Here is a 24,290-nt window from a genome sequence, read left to right as displayed (position 1 = left end):
TGCAACCAAAAGAAGGAATCACACTGTTTTTTTTTAACAGTGAGAATTTAACATAAAGAATTGTTAAGTAATGACTGAAGAATTGACAAGGCTAAAAAGACAACCTGAAGGTATCTCCAAGGTAACAAGGTTGATAGCAGGGAGCAGCTATCAACTGCAGGGCTGAGAGAGGCTGAGAACATAAAGGGAGGGGTTGGAGTTATTACAATTTAAAAGCTTGGAGGAGGGGGCTGGTGTTTGGATGGTCAGAGGAGGGGCCCTGTGGACCTGGGATCTGAATTCCTAAAGAGAGGACACTGGCTACTGCTGGTGTCTCTGAGTGGGCATGATGAAGTTGGAGAAAACTGCAAACTGGATTTGACAGCTGTTCCTGGGATTAACTCCTAGGGTGAAAAAGAGGCATTGCTGATTGGTGCTGTCAGGAACAGAAAGCTCTCAGAGAGTGAACAGGAAGCAGTAGCCCCTTTTCCCTCCTCCAACCCTGCAGTCTCCCTCTAACAGCCCTATTGGAAGTGTCTAACAGAGCCAGCCAGCAAAACAGAAATGCAACTCACAGAGTCCTAGTCTCAGCATCACAAAGTAGAGAATAGAAGGATGGGTTTCAAGCTGAGACACCATAACATAATATCTAGCACAAAGAGGGTCTATAGGGTAGTGACTGAAGTTGGAGGAACAAGGCAGAATCAGCAGTTCCATGAGATCTGTCTGTCCTTCCTACGGCAAATGGGGTACCACCAGATAGGACAGCCAGGATGACTACCTCATGGGGGAAGCATGAAACAGTCTTGGGGGCATGTCCCTGGAACTTAATGTTTTGGCTGCTGGTCTTATGGCAGGAATGCCACAGCCTGCTAAGTGTTAAGCTGAAGCTGTTGCAATTATTGTTGTCCTTGTCAAAATGACTCAGAAGCTGAGGAGGGTCTGAGGCTGTAAGTGAGGGTCATCAGTGACTACTGTGGTGGTGAAGGAGCCAAGGTGGGGAAAGGGGGCTGAGAACCCAAGTTGGTGTTTATAATATTCCATAGAGACAGAAGCCAATACTCCCAGAGGCAGACAGGGAATTCTTGTCTTAGTTTGCAGCAAGTGAGTTGTGAGAGAGAGACAGAATGGGAAAGAGGGCTTTTTAGTACTGTGTATATTGACTAAGAGAGAGTTAGCAGTCCTCAGGACACTGTAGAATTTGATGATGGAAAACTCCCACTCATTCAAATCTCCCAAGACCGCTGGTCAATCAGAGAGTCCATGGTGAGGGATGATGTGGCCCCAGAGCAAGTTAGTTCTTCATTGCCTAGAGCTGGCATTCCTGGAGCTCTACAATCTGACCCTCACTCACTTCTCTAGGGCTGCCCACTCCCACTCTCTGCCAACATTATAAATCACCTTGGAACATTGTAGATAATACTGGTGCTGGATCCCTCCCAGCCGAATTAAATGAGATTATCTGGAGATGGGGCAAGGGCACTGGTATTTTTTAAAAGCTCCCCTTAATATTCCAATGTCAGCCAAAGTTGTGAACCATGTGTTATGAGAATCCAATGCCCCAACTAATCTGGTCTATTTTTCAATTCAATTTAATTCAATTCAAAATTTTAGATACATACTGAGTACTTAGCAATATGCTTGGTACTGGAGATACAAATGAGACAAGATAAATATCTTATGATTCAATAGGAGAGACCAAGACATACACATATATGATTTAACCTGGTAAATATTATTATATTATGGATAATTAGCTATTGAGAAGGATGGTAATTAATTCTACCTGGGGATGTCTGAAGAGAAAAGATGGGAAAAACCTCCCAGCACAAATGAAAATATGCATCTAGAGTGTAGAAGATTAGTCTACATTGAGTTGATTCTTGGAGGATGAATAGGCTTTTAACAAAGAGCCTGAAGCATGAGGGAGCATGCTATGTTCAGTCATGATGAATAGTTTATACAACTAGAAAATTGATTGAATTGGGTGAAGCTAGAGATGAGACAGAAAAGGAACCACACTGTAAAGGGTTTTGAATTCCACGTCACTTGAACATCCATGAGAATCCAAGCACTAGGCTAGATTCTCAAGGTACAAAAATGAATAAAAGTCAGTACCGCTTTTTAAGATGCTCTCAGTTATATGCATGAGTCAGATACAAAGTTGTGTAGCGAAGCAGTGCAGGCAGAGAGAACTACATGGACAAAAACACAGCGGCTTGACAATGCCTGTGATTTCAGGACTGCTAAATGTGTGATAGATGGGTGGATGGAGATACATCTTAAAAGGCAAATTGAAATGAGATTGGAAGAGCATTGTGTACTGTATGAGTTTGGATTTTACGCTATAATTAACAAGGGACTCTGAGGATTTTAAACCATATCTGATTTATAACTAATAATTTTGGCGGTATTATATAAATTTTGACTTGATAGAAATGTGGAGAGACTGGAGAACAAAAGACCAGGTAAGGACTATTAAAGTGGTCTGGACAAGAGGTTTTCTGATCTAAGACAGCTAGGTTTTGTCATTAATGGGTATTGTATTTTATGGGGCTTGGGAAGACAGGGAAGGAGAAGGTTTTCCTTTGCATACTTTTTGGTGAGAGGAAAGAGGATACCTTGAGTCTGAGGTATCTGGGTTATCCAGGTGGAGCAGTGGACAAAAATATGCCTCTAGAGCTAGATTAATCTAGATTGGAAATGGCTACGTGGTGCCAGCCGCTTGTAAGGGATAGATGATGCCAAGTAAACAGCCAGACATGAACGGACTCTTGGGGAAAATCAACATTTAGAGACAAACAAAAGAAGGGAGCAGAAGAAGACTAGGAAAATTAGGAGGAAATCAGGAGGGATGAATATTTCAGAGATCTAGAGTCTCTCTAGATATTAGGGGGAAGATCATTTCAAGAGGAATGGGTTAGGCAACAGTGTCAAATACTGAAAAGAAGTCAAAGAGGATAAAAAAAAACAGAAAAAACCCCTCTAGACCAAATTCCATGGACACAGGGACCATATATGTCTTTGATACATATTAGGTGCTTAACAACGTTTGTGGAAAAAATGAACGGATTTACATTCTGGATTTACCTTAAGGGCCATTACTGTTACTGTTCTCCAATTTTCTCTTGCTTGTATATAAGATTACGTATATTTCAAAATATAACCCATATTAAATATGAATATTTCTCTGGTTTTCAAAGAAAGGAGACAGAAATAATCTAAAAGGAACATAACTATATTTTTCTAGTTAAAAATGGGCATTATTTTGCATGAAAAATACTTTCCCCCTCATTTTCAAATAAATGATATATTATGCATTAAACAATAGAAGATGAAATAGCACATATTTAATTTCCTAGTCATTAGAAGTATGCTCCTTCTGACCTTTACAAGTTAAATTCAAAAGTTAATTCAATTTTCTGACTAAAGACTATTAAGGTTCTGAAGCAAGGATTTAGGTTGGATTCAGAAAGATTTTAATGAGTTGGAAGTGAGTCAAAAAACATTCACTACTCATTTTCAAAACTGCTCCTACTTTATCATGACTTTCTCCCTAACGTTTTCATAGTTTGTCCTTTATCAAAATTAAATCCCATTAGCTGATCAACTACTATATTAATTTGAAGGTAGCCAAATGTCTTTCAAGGAGCCTAAAAAAATAATTTATAGATTATTTAAAAAATATATCACTTGAAAGGAATTTGACTTAATTTTTTTTCAGTAAAGAATCTTCAAAACTGCTGTAAACATAAATAGGATTTGTAAATCACATTTGTACTCTTCTAATTTTCCATTTGATATTCACATTCAATAGGATGATGTTTAGTTTTATATTCTCTTTGAAGGAGAGGCTTATGAAGGTATTTAATAGATTATGTGAAATTTTAGTTGGTTACTGTAAACTAATTCAGAAAAGATTCTGTTTTTGAACATTACATATACACGTATACTACCCATTATAGATTAGTAGGGAATGTAGATGGCATATTTTATTAGTGGTTTGAGCTACTGTCTTAGGTTAGTTTCTCCAGAAACAGGCTCAGAGAAGAGGATTTGTGGCCAAGTGATTTATTAAGGAGGTACTTCTAGGAGAAGGTAGCAAGAGAGTGGGAAGCCGGGCAGGGAAGGGGGCAGGCCAAGCAAGGGTGGGGTTTCAGACAATGTCTTTCTTGGCCTCAGCTTGAGCCCAAAGGAGAGCTCTGGAGCATTTGGTACACCTCTGAGTGCCTTACCCTGGGCAAAAAACTTGGACTGTTTAGTTTGGTATCAGCTAGACATTCGCTAAGGTCTGTGGTGAGGGTGGGAGAAGACACGAAGGCAAGGGGAATACATTCCCAGAACTTTCTTCTACTTTATTTGGGCAAAGCAGTGCTTCCAGTAGCCTGAGGACAGGACTTTGAGGAGAGTCTGGGACACTGGCCATTGGAATCAAAAGGGGTAGGTGTAGGGGATGAGGGTTAGGGAGGGGGTAAGAAATTGTAGAAGGGATATGAAGTAATCTCAGTGGAGCAAAAACAATATGTTTTATATAGTCAAAACCTAATTTGCTTGAAGATATTACAATTTCCAAATTCCTCTAATTTCACTTTAGCTCCTGATTCGAAAGTCCACACCAACAAGGTTTTGTGTAACTACTTATACGGCATTTGTTGCTTGGTTGCTGAGTTAAAAATGTCCTCTTTTCTTTATAGACAAAACTAGGTAGAAATGCATTTAGAGACATACTAGCTGGCTAGAAGGAACTGTTCTTTATTGTTCCATTTTTATTTTGAGAGGCTCTTTTCCTGTCCTAGCACAAACTTTTCTATGTGACATGCTTCCATAGTAGAAATAGGTACGTGATTCACCAAGATAACTTCCATATCATATTTGACAAGTGACCATTTTTTCTCATTCAACAGAGTTTTTCCAGGTCCACAAGAAGTTTGTTTTGCTTTTGTTATGGACGATCACTTTTCTTATCTTAGTTTGGTTAAGATATTTTTTGGTCCAAGGATAAAGAAGCCATATAAAAGTATATGGTGATGTTTTAACTCAAAAGCACTTTGCAAAAATCTCTAAGTCATTAGTTTCTCTTTATTAATAGTGTGAGAAGTTAGTTGGTACAAAAGTTCTTTCTTGGTTTGCAGTAACTGCTGAGAAGATTAAGAAAAGTATTGATAGTTGAAAAGATGTGCTAGCTTTGCTTTTGCAAAAAGAGTGATATTCTGAGCTCCAGTGTCCTCTGAAAAAATTTAAATTTTGATGGGAGAAAATATGACAGAGATCTTAAGACTGTAACTAGTATTTGTTGTGGATTCAAATATTTCATTATTGCATTGACAAACCACAGACAATAGGCAATCCAGGTCAGAGGTCAGAGTTTACCCCCTGCTTTCCCTTTTGTTGAGGACTGAGAGAGGAAGATGTTTTCAAACTGGGGGTGAGAGGATAATCCAGTCCCTGTTACTTCATCTTGGCTGCAAGTGGAAATTGAAACTTTGTTTTCTGAAAGTGGATTTGATGTTTAAACACAGCCCAAAGAGGGACTCCAACCAAGATGGCAGAGTAGTAGGACGTGCAACTCACCTCCTCCCACGAATACATCAAAGATACATCTACAAATGGAACAGTTCTCTCAGAACACATACTGAACACCAGCAGAAGACCTCAAACACCTGAAAGGGCAAGAAAGGTCTCCAGGTAACCGGGTAGGACAATAGGAAAAAAAAATAAAGAGGAAGCGGTATGGGACCTGTGCCCCTGGGAGGGAGCTGATAAAGAGGAAAGGTTTACACACCCTGGGAAGCCCCCTCACTGGTGGGAAGATCAGCCAGGACAGAAAAGGAGCTTCAGATCATCAGAGGAGAGTTCAACAACTGGTTTGTGACAGGCAGAACAGAGAAAGAACTGCACAGACTGTCGGTGCCACCGCCCTGTGTACCCCAGCCTGAGACGTGCATCCGCTGGTATGGGTGGGGCTGGGTGCTGGAACTTGGGGTTCAGAGGCCAGACCCAGGGAGAGAACTACTGTTGGCTGCGTGGAGACAGCCTGAAGGGGCTGGAGTGCAGTACTGCCGCTTTGGGAGAACGACCCCAGCCGCCACCTTGGCCGGTTCCCGCGTCGGCAGGCTTTGTAAATTCAGCGCCTGTGGGACATCTGAATGGACAATGGGTGCTCCTGCAGCTGGGACAGGTCTGGCCTTAGCAGCTGTGGGCTTTGTGGGCTTGTGCATATGGGGGCTGGGCCGGGCCAGGGTCTGAGCTGCCTCCCAGCTCCCACAACAGGTCCAGGTGCATGACTACTGCAGTCCTGGGACCTAACTTCAGTGGATCTGCCCTGGTGGCCTTGTGAAAACAACACCTGAGGGATGCCAGGTCTTACTGCTGCGATTCCCAACGTTGAGACAGAGCCAAGGGCAGTGCCAACAACAGTGTACTTTGTGAGCCTTTACAAAAGGTGACAGGTGACAAAACAGAGTACACTCAACAGTGAACAGCTCTGACAGAGGAGTACTCAGTGGCTCCTCTCCCAGTGTGATGCATCCACCTCACACCAAAGATCAGAAACACGCTCAGAAATGGACCTGGGGGCTTCTACTCCAACAACTAGGGAGCAGACCCTGCCCCTGACAGGGCTGTGACAACCAAAGAGCACCACAACACCAGTCGCACCTTCTATCAAGGGGAAAATGGCCAGCATACACTGAGGAAAGAGGTGGCAGGCATCCATACTAAAAACAGCCCTTGCACCAAAAATATTAAACCCAAGCAGGCTACACGGGGATGATCCCACATAAAAATAGCCCTCCAAGACCACAGTAGAGAATTGTTTCTCCTAAACTCATAGAGCAAGAGAACTATAAGTAAAATGAAGAAGCAGAGGAACCACTCACAATTAAAAGATCAAGAGAATTCCCCTGAAAGAGCAAACAATGAAACAGACCTCTTCAGTCTAATAGACACTGAGTTCAAAGAGGAGATAACGAAAATACTGAAGAAATTAAGAAAGGTGATCGACAGAAACACAGATTACTGTAAAAAAGAACTAGAAACTATAAAGAGGAACCAAGAAAAATTAGAAAATGTATTTGCAGAGATGAAAGCTGAACTACAGGCAATGAATAGCAGAATGAATAATGCAGAAGAAAGAATAAGTGATCTGGAAGATATGATAATGGAAATCACCCAATCCGAACAGCAGATAGAAAGCCAAATGAAAAAAAAAGAAAGCAGTATAAGAGACCTATGGGGTAATATAAAGTGTGCTAATCTATGCATCATAGGGATTCCAGAAGGAGAAGAAAGAGAAAGGGGGATTGAAAATGTATTTGAAGAAATTAAGGCTGAAAACTTCCCAAACCGAAAGAAGGAAACAGATTTCCAGGTACAGGAAGAACAGAGGGTCCCAAACAAGATAAACCCAAACAGACTTACACCAAGACATATTATAATAAAAATGGCAATAAAAGCAGCAAGAGAAAAACAAAGAGTTAATTAGAAGGGAACCCCCATAAGGTTATCAGCTGATTTCTCTACAAAAATGTTGCAGGTCCTAAGGGAGTGGCAAGATATGTTCAAAGCCCTGAAAGGGAAAAACCTACAATCTAGGATACTCTACCCAGTAAGATTTAGAATAGAAGGAGAGATAATGAATTTCTCAGACAAGCAAAAACTAAAAGAATACAGCACTACTAAGCCTATCCTAAAGTAAATATTGAAAGGTCTTCTCTAACTAGAAAAAAAAAAAAAAAGTAAGACTCTATAGGAAATAGGAAATAACAATTGGAAAGTAAATCACTTAAATATGCCAGTACGTGGATTAAAAAAAATCAAAAATTTCTGTGAAAGTGATAGCCACAATGAACAGCAAAAGGATGAACATGAAGATGTAAAATAGGACATCAAAATAATAAAATGTGGGGGAGGAGAAAGAAAATATAGATTCTTTTTCTAGAATGTGTTTGAGCCTATATGACTACCAGTCTAAAGCAAGTAGATATAGGAAGGGGTTTATATACTTGAAAAATAGGGTAACCACAAATCAAAAACACACAATAGATTCACAAAAACCAAAAAGAAGAGAACATAAGCATAATACAAAAGAAAATCTTTAAACCACAAAAGGAAAAAGAAAAAGAAAGGGACAAAGGATGAGCACTCTCATGACTTCTATTCAACATAGTATTGGAAGTCTTGGCCACAACAATCTGACAAGGAAAAGAAATAAAAGTATTCAAATTGGTAGGAAAGAGGTTGCATACAGAGATCAGTTGCATTTCTTTACACTAACAATGACATATTAGAAAAATGAATGCAAACAAAAAAGTCCTTTTTTAAAATCACATCAAAAAAAGATAAAATACTTGGGAATAAACCTCATCAAGGAGGTGAAAGACATATGCTGAGAACTATAAAGTATTCATAACAGAAATTGAATATGATTCAAAAAAATGGAAAGATATCCCATGCTCTTGGACTGGAAGAATTAATATTGTTAAAATGTCCATACTACCCAGAGCGATCTACAGATTTAATGCAATACCTATCAAAATACCCATGACATTTTTCACAGAACTAGAATAAATAATCCTAAAATTTATATGAAAGCATAAAAGACCCAGAATTGCCAAAGCAATTCTGAGAAAAAAGAACAAAACAGGAGGCATAAATCTCCCAGACCTCAGACAATACTACAAAGCTACAGTAATCAAAACAGCGTGGTATTGGCACAAAACAGAAATACGGATGAATGGAACAGAATAGAGAGCCCAGAAATAAACCCACACTCCTATGGAAAAATAATCTTCAACAAAGAGGCAAAAATATACAATGAGGAAAAGACAATCTATTTACCAATTTGTGTTGGGAAAGTTGGATAGCTGCATGTAAATCAACGAAACTAGAATAACACACCCACACACCATACACAAAAATAAACTCAAAATGGCTTAAAGACTTATAAATATAAGACAAAACACCATAAAACTCCTAGAAGAGAACATAGGAAAAACATTCTCTGACATAAATCATACCAATGTTTTCTTAGGTCAATCTCCCAAGGCAATAAAAATAAAATAAAAAGTAAACAAATGAGACCTAACCAAACTTATAAGCTTTTGCACAGTGAAAGGAACCATAAACAAGACAAAAAGACAACCTACAGACTGGGGGAGAAAAATTTGCAAATGATGCAACTGACAAGGGATTAATTCCCAAAATATTAATCATTATCTACCTATCTCAGAGAGCTCATAAAATTCAATATCAAAAATAAAAATAAAAAAAATTTTAAAAAGGGCAGAAGGCCTAAATAGACATTTCTCCAAAGAAGACACACAGATGGCCAACAGGCACATGAAAAGATGCTTATCATCACTAATTATTAGAAAAATGCAAATCAAAACAACAATGAGCTACCACCTCACACCAGTCATAATGGCCATCATTAAAAAGCCTACAAATAATAAATGCTGGAGAGGGTATGGAGAAAAGAGAACCCTCTTACACTGTTGGTGGGAATGTAAATTGGTGCAGCCACTATGGAAAACAGCATGGAGGTTCCTCAAAAAACTATAGAGTTGCCATATGATTCAGTAATCCCACTCCTGGACATATACCCAAACAAAACTATAATTCAAAAAGATACATGCACCCCTATGTTCACAGCAGCACTATTTACAATAGCCAAGACATGGAAACAAATGTCCATCGACAGATGAATGGATAAAGAAGATATGGTATATATATATATAAAATATATACATACATACACAATGGAATATTAGTCATAAAAAAGAATGAAATTATGCCATTTGCAGTAACATGGATGGACCTAGAGAGTAATATTATTATTACCTAAGTGAAGTAAGTCAGAAAGAGAAAGACAAATAACATATGATATCACTTATGTGTGGAATCTAAAATACAACACATATGAACATATCTATAAAACAAAAACAGACTCACAGATATAGAGAATGGAATTGTGGTTGTCAAGGGGGAGGGTAAGTGGGGTAGGGAAGGATTGGGAGTTTAGGATTAGCAGATGCAAACTATTATATATAGGATGGATAAACAACAAGTTTCTACTGTATAGCACAAGGAACTATATAATACCCTGTGATAAACCATAATGGAAAAGAATATGAAAAACAATATATATATGTAATAACTGAGTCACTTTGCTGTACAGCAGAAATTAAACAGAACATTGTACATCAAGTATACGTCAATAAAATTTAAAAACAAACAAACAAACAAAAAACAAAGGAAAAAGAAAAACCCAGGCAATCCATTTTGGAGACACGAAGTCATTTCCATCACCAAAAGGACTGGTCATTTCTCCTGCCTTTTATTACATAAAACAAACCTAAAATCAGGCCTGATTTACCTCTTAGGGTAATTGTACAATCTGTCTGTCATTCTTCCCTTCCCTCACCCTCACTCCTTCCCATAGTTTTCCAGTGTGAGAAGGAGGGAAGCGAAGGAGGTAAAATGGATTCATTTCTCCTCCCAAAAACATGACCTTGTCTTAGCTTCTAAGAGGACTTTTCTGGTTTGTTTTGTGCAGGTAGTTTAAGCACTTACTTGAAGAAATAAGGTTTTCTTCTTGCTGGTTTATTATTTTTTCTTCTCCTCAAATGTTGGCAAAAATGACTCTAAAAAACACTCAAACTCATACCCTTCCTATTGCCAAAAATGTAGGTGCAGAGTAAGGTATATAGGGATAGGGCAGAATGGAGATGATTGCAAAGAAGCAGAGAGAAAAAGTCCCAGATATTTGAAATGAGTGGTTTACCTACACTGGGACAAGTCACTTAACTTCAAATTTGTTATCAGTTAAGGTGAAAGAAAGCATATTTGATTTCTCTCTTCCTTTGCCATCAATCTCAGATCACTTTGACCCAGAAGAATGGGACACAAGCTGAAAGGAACTTGGTTTAGTTTATCCCTACCAATTCGGATCTTTTCTTTCCAAATTCCAATCAGAAATCACAAATTTCAGAGAACGACATTCCATGTGAAACTAAACACTGGAAAAATGAGATCCGAAAGTGACGTAACAACTGAAGAATGCGTGGAGTAATGGAAATGGACTTAGACACCGTGCCCTGTCCTGCCCCTGGACCACTATATTTATTAATATTGTGCTTTCAATGTGGAGTGAAAATGGTGTTAGAAGTGACAGCAGCTAGTCTGTCCTCTGAAACCATGGTGGGTAGGAAGCCAGGCTGAGGTAACCATCCCTTTCCTCCCCTCTTTGTCTCACTCTTCATTCCTTTTGATCTCAGCATCTTCTCATTTCTTTGCGGTGTTTTGATGGGACATGCTTTAGGTCCTGCAATATCTACATCTGTGGCCAAATTGCAGTTTGAGGGCAAATCACTGATCCTTTTGAGCATCCATTGTCATCACTGGAAAACAAGGAGGCTGGTCCTTGTCTTCCTTGCCTCATAAGAATTTAAGGAGGAAGAGGAAGAAGAAAGTGTGCACAGAATGTTCTAGACATCCAGGGAAACGGTATTGCATACCACAGGTTATCTACCTATCTCATGGGGATGTTATAAAACTAAGTGAGATCATATGTGAAATATTTTGAGTTCCATGAACACTAGCAGCATATGCATTTGAACTTCTATGATTTATGTTCTATATAGCTATGGCAGTATTTTACTTAATATGTTTATTCACTTCTTTATTAATTCTGTAGTAGACTCCACACAGGCAGTGATTCAACAGTGGAAAAAAGAGGCTGTGTTTAAAAAAATTCCGAAGGAAATATACAGTCATCCAATAAATATTGCAGGTCCTGTCTACATACCACCACCAGGTTGTCTATTGTGATTTATATTTTCCTTCCAGTGAGGAGTGAGGTGGGAGGGATGGTAACGAAGGGAGAGAGCAAAGAGAGGATAAGGTCAGAGAGGTTTATATTCAAGTGATTCCAGGTCTCCTAATGCTCAGCATGCTGAAAGAGCCTCCAAGCATTAAGACACTGAAATCTCTCTTTGAGAATGACTGACCAGTGGAATGGACTTGAATTTCTCTGTTTGCTACAGGATAAAAAGCTTTTTTTTAAAATCATATTTTCATGGACATCTATTTTAAGAAACATTGGTCATCCAGACCAATGCCCTCCATGGCTCATTTGCATTCCAAAGCACCATGGAAAACTTTGTTTATTGCATGTTTAAAGTTTACTGTAATTAACATATTACTTTTGGACAGGCTAACAGAAAACAACACAGACTAATTTGATCAACAAAATATTTGTGGGGGGTGGTAGGCCGGGTGGCCCGCACAATCTAAGAAAGAGCTAAACCAGCAGACTTTGAGAAAGGTAGGAATATCTGCTTCTGCCATTTGAAGAGCAGGAATTCAGTGCTCTCTCCTTTGGTTGGGACCATCGCCCAAATCAGTGTCTGTGTTCTGCTCAAGATTCAACTCCTTGTGAGAGGGTAAAATTGAATTAGTTTGGATCCGGTGCCCATCTTGGTGGTGGTGGTTGTGAAGGGGTTCAGGGCGTTGGCAGCCCCACCAAAAAACATGGACCTTTCCCCAAAGGAAAATAGGTTGGTGGACCAAAACCAAAGACATCTACTACTTCAAAACTCTACTATATACTAAGTTGATTTCTGAAAATAGGCGGTCGGTATATTTTATTTTATTTTTATTTCTTTGTGTGGTTTGACATGTTTTCTTTTTTAAAATTTTTATTGAAATATAGTTGATTTACAATGTTGTGTTAGCTGAAGGTGTACAGGAAAGTGATTCAGTTATACATATGTATATGAATATACACACTATTATATATAAAATAGATAACTAATAAGGACCTACTGTATAGCATAGGGAACTCTACTCAATACTCCGTAATGGCCTATATGGGAAAAGAATCTAAAAAAGAGTGGGTATATGTATATGTATAACAGATTCATGTTGGTGGTAGGTACATTTTATAGTGTATTGGACTCCTGACAACTTTTATGCTATGGTTGTATACAATGCTTAAACTCACGTAAAGATATAATGGGGTGAAGTGGTCTGCATATCTGGGTTTGCTTTGGTATGGCCACTAGTTAGCAGTATAAACTGGGCAGCAACCTTAACCTCTCAGGGTCTCAGTTTCCAGAGTTAAAAATGAGGCCATTTATAGATCTATCATTTTATCCATTTATTTTTGCTTTTGTCGTCAAACAGAATTATTGATTATATGCCTCAGTATATAGTACCCCATCACATTCTTCTAAGCAAGGTGCTTTTCTGGTTTTACTTTATTTTCTACTTTATCCTTAATCACCATTCTTTTCACTCCATACACAACCAATTTAATACTTTCAATACATGTTCTTATATATGTAAAATATATAGTATTTCTGGTATGTATTTGTGTATGTTACATATACAAATTCATTATATATATATTTAAGCTATTTGTAAATAGTATTAGCTGTTTGTACTAGTATTACTAACTAGCTACTAATCTCATTCTGTTTTTTTAAATTGTTTTCATACAACATCATGTTTTTAAGGGCTATCCACATTGGCCCATGTATATCTAATACATTGTTTCCAACTGCTTTGTAGCATTTCATTATATGCACCACTATTAATGTATTTATCTAGTGATAAATACATAAAGCAGTGCCAAATCCCACCAACACTACCAAATTGCTTGCTTGTACATGTATTTTGTAAGACTTTCAAGAGTTTCTTTGAGATATTCCTGTTATAGTGAGGTTAAGAAATGAAATTTACAATTTCACTAAGTACAGTAAAACTACTTTCCAGAAAGATCTTATACTTACTGCTCCTATCTGTTTGGCACAAAAGTTCTTATTTGTCTATATTCTCTTCAAAACTTCTAAATACACAGACATATAGAAACATCAATGTACATTTATATACATGTTTATATTTATGTATTTTTTGTCCCTGATCACCAAGATATTCACCTATACTTTCTTCTATTTGCTTTATGTTTTAAACTTTCATATTCAAGTCTTCAGTCCATTTGAAATAAATCTTTTTTTTTCACTTTGTCTTTCTCCATGTAAACTAATTTTTTCAAAAGCATCTTCTAAATAAGCCATCTTTCATTTTTTTTCCACTTATTTTTGGTGTCAACATTATAGTATAGCAAATCACATGTAAATATTGGCCTACTTCAAGCACTCTGTTTTGTTCCATTGATCAGCCTGTTTGTTTTCGTGCCTACATCACACTGCTTCAAATTATTGTAGCTTGTGGCATGCCTTAATATCTGAGAGGTTAAGTCCCTGGTCTTTGTTTTCCTTTTTTCCAAAACTGATCTAATGGCCAACTAGCTATTCATATGGAAAGAAAGAAAAATATGACCTATTATACAAAAATAAACACCAGACAAATAAGGGCTTAGAAATAATAATTTTTAAAAACTTGGCTAGATATCTATGAGAATAAATGCAGAACAGATGGATTACTGAGATCTTCCTAGCAAAACTGGAAATCCAGAGGCTACAAAACAGGAGATAGAAATAATTGACTATGTAGAAATTTAAAACTTTTAGAAATAATTGACTATATAGAAATTTAAAACTTTTATACGGCAAAACATTCCATAAAATATCAATAGGCAATGATGGAACAAGAAAAACACATTCGTAACTCAGATGAAAAAGTATCAATTTCTATGTTATTCAAAGATAAACAACTCAATTGAAAATGGATATAAAATATGAATAGATAATTCAGAAAATGACAATTTACATAGCCAACATGTGTGAATAGAAGTACACATTCAAAAGAAGACAAAGAAATCCACATTAAAGAAACAATGAAATATACTTCATACTCATTGGACAAGGATATACAGGAAAGGGTAGTATGATACATATTGGTGGTGGGAATGTTAAGATGTATAGAATTTGGGGAAAGAAATATGGCAATATCTATGGAAGCTAAAAGAACATCTTCTCTTGGTCAACTAATATTTGACAAAGGAGCCAAGAATATCCAGTGGAGACAAGGCAGTCTTCAATAAATGGTTCTGGGAAAATTGCATATTTGCATGTAAAAAAATGAAACTTGACCCCTATCATACATCACTCACAGAAATTAAATGAGTCAATTAAAGACTTAAACGTAAGATCTGAAACCATGGAACTATTAGAAGAAAACACAGGAAAAAAATCTCCTTGACATAGTCTTGGTAGTGAATTTTTGGAAAACACAATAAAAAATAAACAAGTAGGACTACATCAAACTAAAAGGTTTTTGCACAGAAAAGTAAATCAATAAAGTGAAAATACAACCTGCAGAATGGGAAAAGGTATTTGCAAACCATATATCTGATAAGGGGTTAATATCCAGAATATATAAAGAACTCATACAACTTAATAGCAAAAAATTCCCCAAGTAATCCAATTAAAAAATGAACAGGGGCTTCCCTGGTGGTGTAGTGGATGAGAGTCTGCCTGCCAATGCAGGGGACACGGGTTCGAGCCCTGGTCTGGGAAGACCCCACATGCCGCGGAGCAACTGAGCCCGTGAGCCACAATTACTGAGCCTGCGCGTCTGGAGCCTGTGCTCCGCAACAAGAGAGGCCGCGATAGTGAGAGGCCCGCGCACCGCGATGAAGAGTGGCCCTCGCTTGCCGCAACTGGAGAAAGCCCTCGCACAGAAACGAAGACCCAACACAGCCAAAAACTAAATAAATAAATAAATTTATTAAAAAAAAAAAAAATGAGCAAAGACTCTGAATAGACATTTTTCCAAAGAAGATATATGAATGGCCAATAAGTACATGAAAAGATTTTCAGCATCACTAGTCATTAGGGAATTGCAAATTAATACAGTGAGTATCATTTCATGTCTGTTAGAATGGCCATCATCAAAATGACAAGAGATAGCAAATGTTGGGTGGAAGTAGAGAAAACGGAACCCTGTGCGTTGTTGGTGGGATTGTAAATTGGCACAGCCTCCTTGGAGAATAATATAGAGTATTCTAAAAAATTAAAAATAGTATCATGTGATACAGCAATTTTACTTCTGAGGAAATATAAAACAAGAAAGACTCCAAGTTAGAAAAATATCTGTACCTCTGTGTTCATAGAAGCATTACAAGTATTTACAACAGCCAAGACATGACAACAACCTATCTGTTGATGGATGATTGGATAAAGAACGTGTGGTATATACATACAGTGGAATATTATTCAGCCATTAAAAAAGAGAAAATTCTATCATTGGTGACATGGATGGACCTCGAAGACATTATGCTAAAAGACAGAGAGACAAATACTGTATGATCTCACTTTTATGTGGGATCTAACAAACAAACAAACCTGAAACTCAAGGACACCAAACTCATAAAAAAGAGATCAGATCTGTGTTTACCAGAAGCAGAGGGTGGGGTTAGGGGGAATTGAAGGTGGTCAAAAGGTACAAACTTCCAGGTATAAGATAAACAAGTACTAGGGCTATAATATTCAACATGATGACTATAGCTAACACTGCTGTTATGATGTATAGGAAAGTTGTTAAGAGAGTAGAACTCTCAGAGTTCTCATCACAGGGAGAATCTTTTTCTTTTCTTTTATTATATCTATATGAGATGATGGATGCTCACTAAACCTATTGTGGTAATTATTTTACAATATATGTCAATCAAACCATTATGCTGTACATTTTAAACTTAAATAGTGATGTGTCAATTATTTCTCAGTAAAACTGGAAAAAAATAGATATTCTCTTCTACTCAGTGCTTCTATTCCCAGAATCTCTATTATAGAAATAAAAGTATAAACATTGCCCACAAAAATAAAAGTACAAATTTGTATGAACCTACAACTTACAAGGACATTTACTACAGCACTGTTTATACTGACCAAAAACTAGAAATAAAGAATATAACTAATGAGATGAATATAACTGAATTATGGTTCAAACACTATATAATATTCTACAGCCATGAGAATTAGAACAATATATGTATTTATATGTGTAGGATATGTGGTTATGGAGAAAAATAGAATGTTAGCATGGAATTGAGGATGACAGAGGAGAAAGGATATCCATGATATGATGTCACCTATATAAAATTATATATATATATCTATGCATAAGTAATACAACAATGAATGATTACAAAATGTTAAAGGTGGTTATCATATGGTAGTGAAATTCCAAATATCTTTACATTTTTATGTATTGTTCTAATTGTTTTTATATTGAATATGTTTATTTATATAATCAGAAAAAATAAAAAAGATATTTTCATTGTGGGAAGAAATTTATAAAAATGCCAAATACAAAATAAAATTGACAACTGTTTATGAAGTTTTATTTTTCCATGTAATATTAGAAAAAGTTTGTCAAGTTTACAAAAAAATTCCTACTGACATCTTTATTAGCATTGAATTGAATTAAGGAAAAATTCCTTGCAGACTTGATATCTTTATTATGTTACATTGTATTTTATATTTATTTAGTTCTGCTCATTTTTTGATCCTTAAAAGAGTTTAAACTTTTCCTCTGTAAAGGTCTTTTTCATCTTGTATTAGGATAATTCCTAAATGCATTATTGTTTTTATTGCTATTGCAAATGTTTTCTTGTTTTCTATTTTATTTTGAGGTATAGAAGAATCTTTTTCACTTTTATAATTGATCTTCATCTTGTAATTGTGCTGAATTATTTATTAGTTCCTGTGGTGTTTTTATTAGTTCATGTTTATTTTTTAAAATTAAAACTACTTTATTATGGTAAAATACAGCATAAAATTTACTATCCTCTGCGACTGACAAGGGGTTAATATCTATGATATACAAATAGCTCATACAACTCAATATCAAAAAAACAAACAACCCAATCCAAAAATGGGCAGAAGACCTAAATAGACATTTTTCCAAAGAAGACATACAGACGGCCAATAGGCACATGAAAAGATGCTCAACATCGCTAATTATTAGAGAAATACAAGTCAAAAACCACAATGAGGTATAAGCTCACACTAATCAGAATGGCTATCATTAAAAAATCTACAAATAATAAAGGCTGGAGAGGGTGTGGAGAAAAGGGAAGCCTCCCACACTGCTGGTGGGAATGTAAATTGATACAGCCACTCTTGAGAATAGTATGGAAGTTCCTTAAAAAACTAAAAATAGAGATACCATATGATCCAGCAACCCCACTCCTGGGCATATATCCGGAAATGATGAAAACTCTAATTTGGAAAGACACACGCACCCCTATGCTCATAGCAGCACTATTTACAATAGCCAAGACATAGAAACAACCCAAGTGCCCATCAACAGATGGTTAAGAAGATGTGAGATCTATCTATCTATCTATCTATCTATCTATCTATCTATCTATCTATCTATCTATCTATATCTATATATAATGGAATATTTCTCAGCCATAAAAAAGAATGAAATATTGCCATTTGCAGCAACATGGATGGACCTAGAGAATATTATACTAAGTGAAGTAAGTCAGACAAAGACAGATATAATATCACTTATATATGGAATCTAAAAAATAGTACAAATGAATCTATATACAAAACAGAAACAGACTCACAGATATATTTAGAAAAAAAACTTATGGTTACCAAAAGGGAAAGGGATAAATTAGGAGTATGGGACTAACAGATAGAAACTACTATACATAAAATAGACATGTGACAAGAATTTACTGTATAGCACACAGATCTATATTGAATATTTTGTACTAACCTATAAGGAAAAATAATCTGAAAAAAAATAGATAACTGAATCACTTTGCTGTATACCTGAAACTAACACAATGTTGTAAGTCAACTATACTTGAATAAAAAAAATATATATATAAATTTACTATCTTAACCATTTGTAAGTGCACAGTTCAGTGATATTAAATACACCTATATTGCTCTTGCAACCATCACCATCATCTATCTCCAGAACTCTGTTCATCTTGTAAAACTGGAACTTTGTACCCATTAAACAGTAACTCCCCATTCCTTCCCATTTCTCACCCTAGCAACCACCATTCTACTTTCTGTCTCTCTGAATTTGCTGCTATAGGTACCTCATATAGGTGGAATCATACAGTAGCTGTCTTTCTGTGGCTGGCTTATTTCACTTATCACAATGTACTCAGGAGTTTTCCATGTTGTGGCATGTGTCAGAATTTACTTCTTTTTTTCTGAGGCTGAATAATATTCCATCATATGTATATACCACATTTTGTTTATCCATTCATCCATTGATGAACATTTGGGTTGCTTCAACCTCTTGGCTACTGAGAACAATGTTGCTATGAGCATGGGTATACAAATCTCTTTGAGACCCTGCTTTCAATTCTTTTGGGTACTTACCCAGAAGTCAAATTGCTGGATCCACGTGCTAATTCTGTTTTTAAATTTTTTGAGAAACTGCTATACTGTTTTCCATAGCAGCTGTACCATTTTATATTCCTGTCAACAGTGTATGAGGGTTCTAATTTCTCCACATCCTTGCCAACAACTTTTCTTTTCTTTTTTTTTTTAATAGTAGCCCCCCTAATAGGTGTGAGGTAGCATCTCACTGTGGTTTTGATCTGCATTTTGCTAATGATTAGTAATGTTAGGCATGTTTTCATGTGCTTATTGACCATTTGTATATCTTCTTTTGAGAAATGTCTATTCAAGCTCTTTGCACATTTGAATTGGGTTGTTTGCTTTTATGTTATTGAGTTTTAGAAATTCTCTATATATTCTGGATAATAATCCATTGTCAGATATATGATTTGCATATATTTTCTCCCAGTCTGTAGGTTGCCTTTTTACTCTGTTGATAGTATCTTTTGATGCACAAAAGTTTTAATATTCATGATGCTCAGTTTGTCAATTGCTATTTTGTTGCCTGTGTCTTTGGTGTCATATCTGAGAAATCTTTGACAAATGTCATTAAGCTTTTGTCCTATGTGTTCTTCTAAAAGTGCTACAGTTTTAGTTCTCATGTTTAGGGCTTTGATCCATTTTGAATTAATTTCTGTATGTGGTATTAGGTAAGGAACAAACTTCATTCTGTTGCGTGTGGATACCCAGTTTTCCCAGCATAATTTGTTGAAATCAAGAGTTTATTTTAATGTAGCTTATCATATCATTTGAAAATAATGACAGTTTTCTTTTTTCCTTTCTAATTCCTACAACCCTTTTTTCCTTTTCTTACTGTATTCACTAGGTTTACCAGATACCATATTAAGGAGAGGCAAAGTGAGCATCTTTATCTTGTTCTAAAACTTAAGTGGATGTATCTAAAATTACTCTGTTAAGAATGAGATTTACTGCAGGTTTTTGGTATATTGTCTTTTTCAAATTAAGGAAGTTTTCTTCTATTCTTTGTTTATGAGATTAAAATATGGTGTGTCAAATTCCACCAGACGCTTTTTTGGCATCTATTGAGCTATCACAATTTTTTTTCTTTTAGTCCATTTAACTTAAACCAAAATCATTATTTATAATTATTAATTATATTATTCATTAATTATTATACTCCCTGCCTCTGCTTACTTTTTTTTTTTTTTTTAAAGAAAGTGGTTTCTTTTTTTTTTTAATTTATTTATTTATTTATTTATTTATTTATGGCTGTGTTGGGTCTTCGTTTCTGTGCGAGGGCTTTCTCTAGTAGTGGCAAGTGAGGGCCACTCTTCATCGCGGTGCGCGGGCCTCTCACTATCGCGGCCTCTCTTGTTGCGGAGCACAGGCTCCAGACGCGCAGGCTCAGTAATTGTGGCTCACGGGCTTAGTTGCTCCGCGGCATGTGGGATCTTCCCAGACCAGGGCTCGAACCCGTGTCCCCTGCACTGGCAGGCAGATTCTCAACCACTGCGCCACCAGGGAAGCCCTGCTTACTTTTTTCTTATTGCCTGTAAGAGTTGCTGAGACGGTTGTGGTAAAATATTCAGCTGTAGTTTTTGACTGATCTAGATGTTGGTGCTAGGTGTGCTTGTTGCTAATGGGTGTCATTGATTATAGGCCCTCTCAGTGGACAGAGCAAGGAAATATCTGTGTGTATACTAACCATTTATATACACATAACTATAAATATTTCTATGTTACCACCTGCATCTAGATTAAGCTAAAGATGAGTTCACATTGATGTCTCCCTAGAATTCTCCCCTTGCTTATCTAACATCTCACCCTAGCAGTGAAAAAACCTGGCTCCCACCATTTGCCATTCTTTGTCTTGCCTTATAAACTGTAGAATCAGTTTGTCTATTCTCTATGAAACAGCTTAGTGAGATTTGAATTAGGATTGCACTAACTCTATAGATCAAGTTGTGAAGAACTGACATCTTAATAATATTTAATCTTCGAATCCATGAACACAGAATATCTGCCCCTCCCATTTTTTAGGTCTTCTTTGATTTTATTTATCAGTAGTTTTGTATTTTATAGCTTTCCATGTATGTCTTATACATACTTTGTTAGATTTATACCTTAGTATTTCAGTTTGCTAGGTGCTATGGTAATTTTTTTTTAAATTCCAAATTCCAATTGTTCATTGCGAGTATATAGGAAGGCACTGTATTAACCATGTATCCTGCAACTTTGCCATACTCTCATTAGTTTTAGGAGATTTTTCTTGTTGTTGATTTTTGGGATTTTATGTATACACAATCATGTCATCTGTGAATAGAGACCATTTTATTTCTTCAGTTTCAATCTATATGACTTTTTTTTTTCTTATTTTATTACTCTAGCTAGGAGCTCCAGGACAATGTCGAATAGGAGTGGGAGAGAGGACATCCTTGCTTTGTTTCTTATCTCAGGAGGAAAGCATCCAATTTCCCACCATTAAGTGTGATGTTAGCTGTAGGTTTTTAATAGATATTCTTTATCAAATTGAGGAATTTCCCGCTATTATCACTTTGCTGAAAGTTTTTCATCATGTATCAAATTTTTATCAAATTCGATTTTGTCAAATGATTTTTCTGTATCAATTGGTATGATCATATGACTGCTCTTCTTTAATCTATTGATGTGATAGATTACACTGATTTATTTTTAAATGTGTATGCCTGGAATAAATACCATTTGGTTGTGGTGTGTAATTTTTGTATACATTGTTGGATTCAATTTGGTAATACTTTGTTAAGGATTTTTGAATCTCTGTTTCTGAAAGGTACTGGTCTGTTGTCCCTTCCTCCCTTCCTTCCTTCCTTCCTTCCTTCCTTCCTTCCTTCCTCCCTCCCTTCCTTCCTCCCTTCCTTCCTTCCTCCCTTCCTTCCTTCCTTCCTTCCTTGTCTGTATCTGATTTTGGTAGTAGTGTAATGCTGGTTTCAAAAAATGAGTTAGGAAGTATTCCCTCTGCTTTTATCTTCTGGAAGAGACTGTGGATAATTGATATCCTTTTTTACTTAAATGTTTGGTAAAATTCACCAGTGAAACCATCTGGACCAGGTATTTTATGTTTGGAGAGGTTATTAAATATCAAATATATTTAATATATATAGGACTATTCAGGCTATCTATTTCTCCTCGTGTGGCTTTTGGTCATTTGTGCCTTTGAAAGAATTGGTCCATTTCATTTAAATCATAAAGTTTGTGGGCAGAGTTACCCCTATTTTTTGATTATCCTTTCAATGGCTATGGGATCAGTAATGATAATCCCTCTTTCGTTTTTGTTATTGGTAATTTGTGACTTCTCCCTTTTTCTTGGTTAGTCTGACTAGAGGTTTATTAATTTCATTGAACTTTTCAAAGAACCAGCTTTTGGTTTCATTGATTTTCTCTACTGTTTTCTTATTTTCAATGTCATAGAGTCCTGCTCCACTTTTATAATTTCTTTTCTTCTGCTTGCTTTAGGCTTAAATGTTCTTTCCCCATTTTTCTATGGTGGAAGCTTAGGTTATTGATTTAAAATTTCTCTTCATTTACAAAAAATATGCATTTAATGCTATCAGTTTCCCTCTAAGCACTGCTTTACTGCATTTCACAAATCTTTATAAAAGTTTTCATTTTCATTTAGTGCAAAACATTTTAAAAAATCACTGAGAATTTTTAAAACCAATGTGCTATTTTAAAGTGTGTTGTTTAATTTTCATATTTTTGGAGATATTTCAGATATCTTTCTTTGATTGATTTTTAGTTTGTTGTCTGAGAACATCCTGTATATGATTTCTAATTTTTAAAATTTCTTAAGTTGTATTTTATAGCCAGAATGTGGTTTAGCATAGTGAGTGTTTCATGTGAGCTTGAGAGGAATATGTTAACTGGTGTTGTGGGACAGAGTGAATAGAAACATCAGTTAGATCAAGTTGATTGATAGTGCTGTTCAAGTCAACTATATTGATTTTCTGCCTGTGTGATCTATCATTTATTGAGAGGGAGGTGCTGAGCTCTCCAAATATAATTGTACATTGTCTATTTCTCCTTTCAGTTCTATCAGTTTTTAATTTCACATACTTTATTTTGTATTTAGGTACATATGTGTTTAGGAGCGTTATGTCTTTTGGAGTATTAATCCTTTTCTATTATGTAATTCTGCTCTTTATCTCTGATAAGTTTCCCTGTTTTGACGTCTAGTTTGTCTGAAATTAATACAGCTACTCCAGCTTTCTATTAGTTTTTTCTCCGTTTGCTTTTAATTTAATTGTATTTTTATATTTAAATTGTGCTTCTTGTAGACAACATGCAGTTAGGTCTTTTTTTGTTTTTTAATCTATGCTGATGGTCTGTGTCATTTAATTAGTATATTTAGACCATGCATATTTAAAGTGATTTTTAATACATTTGGGTTAATGTAAACTATGCTTTTGTAACTGTTTTACATTTGTTGCCAGAACCTTCTTTTTTTTCCTTTTCATGTTTTAATTGAGCACCTTATATGATTCCTTTTAATCTCTTCTCCATGTATACATTATATTTCATAAAAAATTTTAGTGGTTGCCTAGAATTTATAACATACATTTTAAACTATTCTAAATCTATCTTCAAATAACACTATTTTGCTTCATGTGTAATGCAGGTATCTTAGAGTATTTCTATTCCTCTTTGTTGTCTTTCTGTGACTTTTTTTGGTGCTCATTCATTTCACTTATATATATATGCTGTAATCACCCAACACATTGTTACTATTATTACTTTAAATAGTTTTCAGATTAATAATAATAAAAATAAAAATCTTATTTTACCTTTATTTCTTCCCTGATGATCTTTATTTATATAAATCCAGGTTTCTTTCTGCTTGAAGAAAATCTTTTAACATTTCTTACAGGGAAGTTTTGCTGGCAATAAATTCCTTCAATCTTTATTTGAGCAACTCTTGATGAATATAGAATCTTAGGTTGATGGGTTTTTTTAAAAACACTTTAGATA

The sequence above is a fragment of the Eubalaena glacialis genome, chromosome 5 (genome assembly GCF_028564815.1).
Source record: "Eubalaena glacialis isolate mEubGla1 chromosome 5, mEubGla1.1.hap2.+ XY, whole genome shotgun sequence".
NCBI classification, from domain to species: domain Eukaryota; kingdom Metazoa; phylum Chordata; class Mammalia; order Artiodactyla; family Balaenidae; genus Eubalaena; species Eubalaena glacialis.
Note: the sequence above shows the minus strand (reverse complement) of the source record.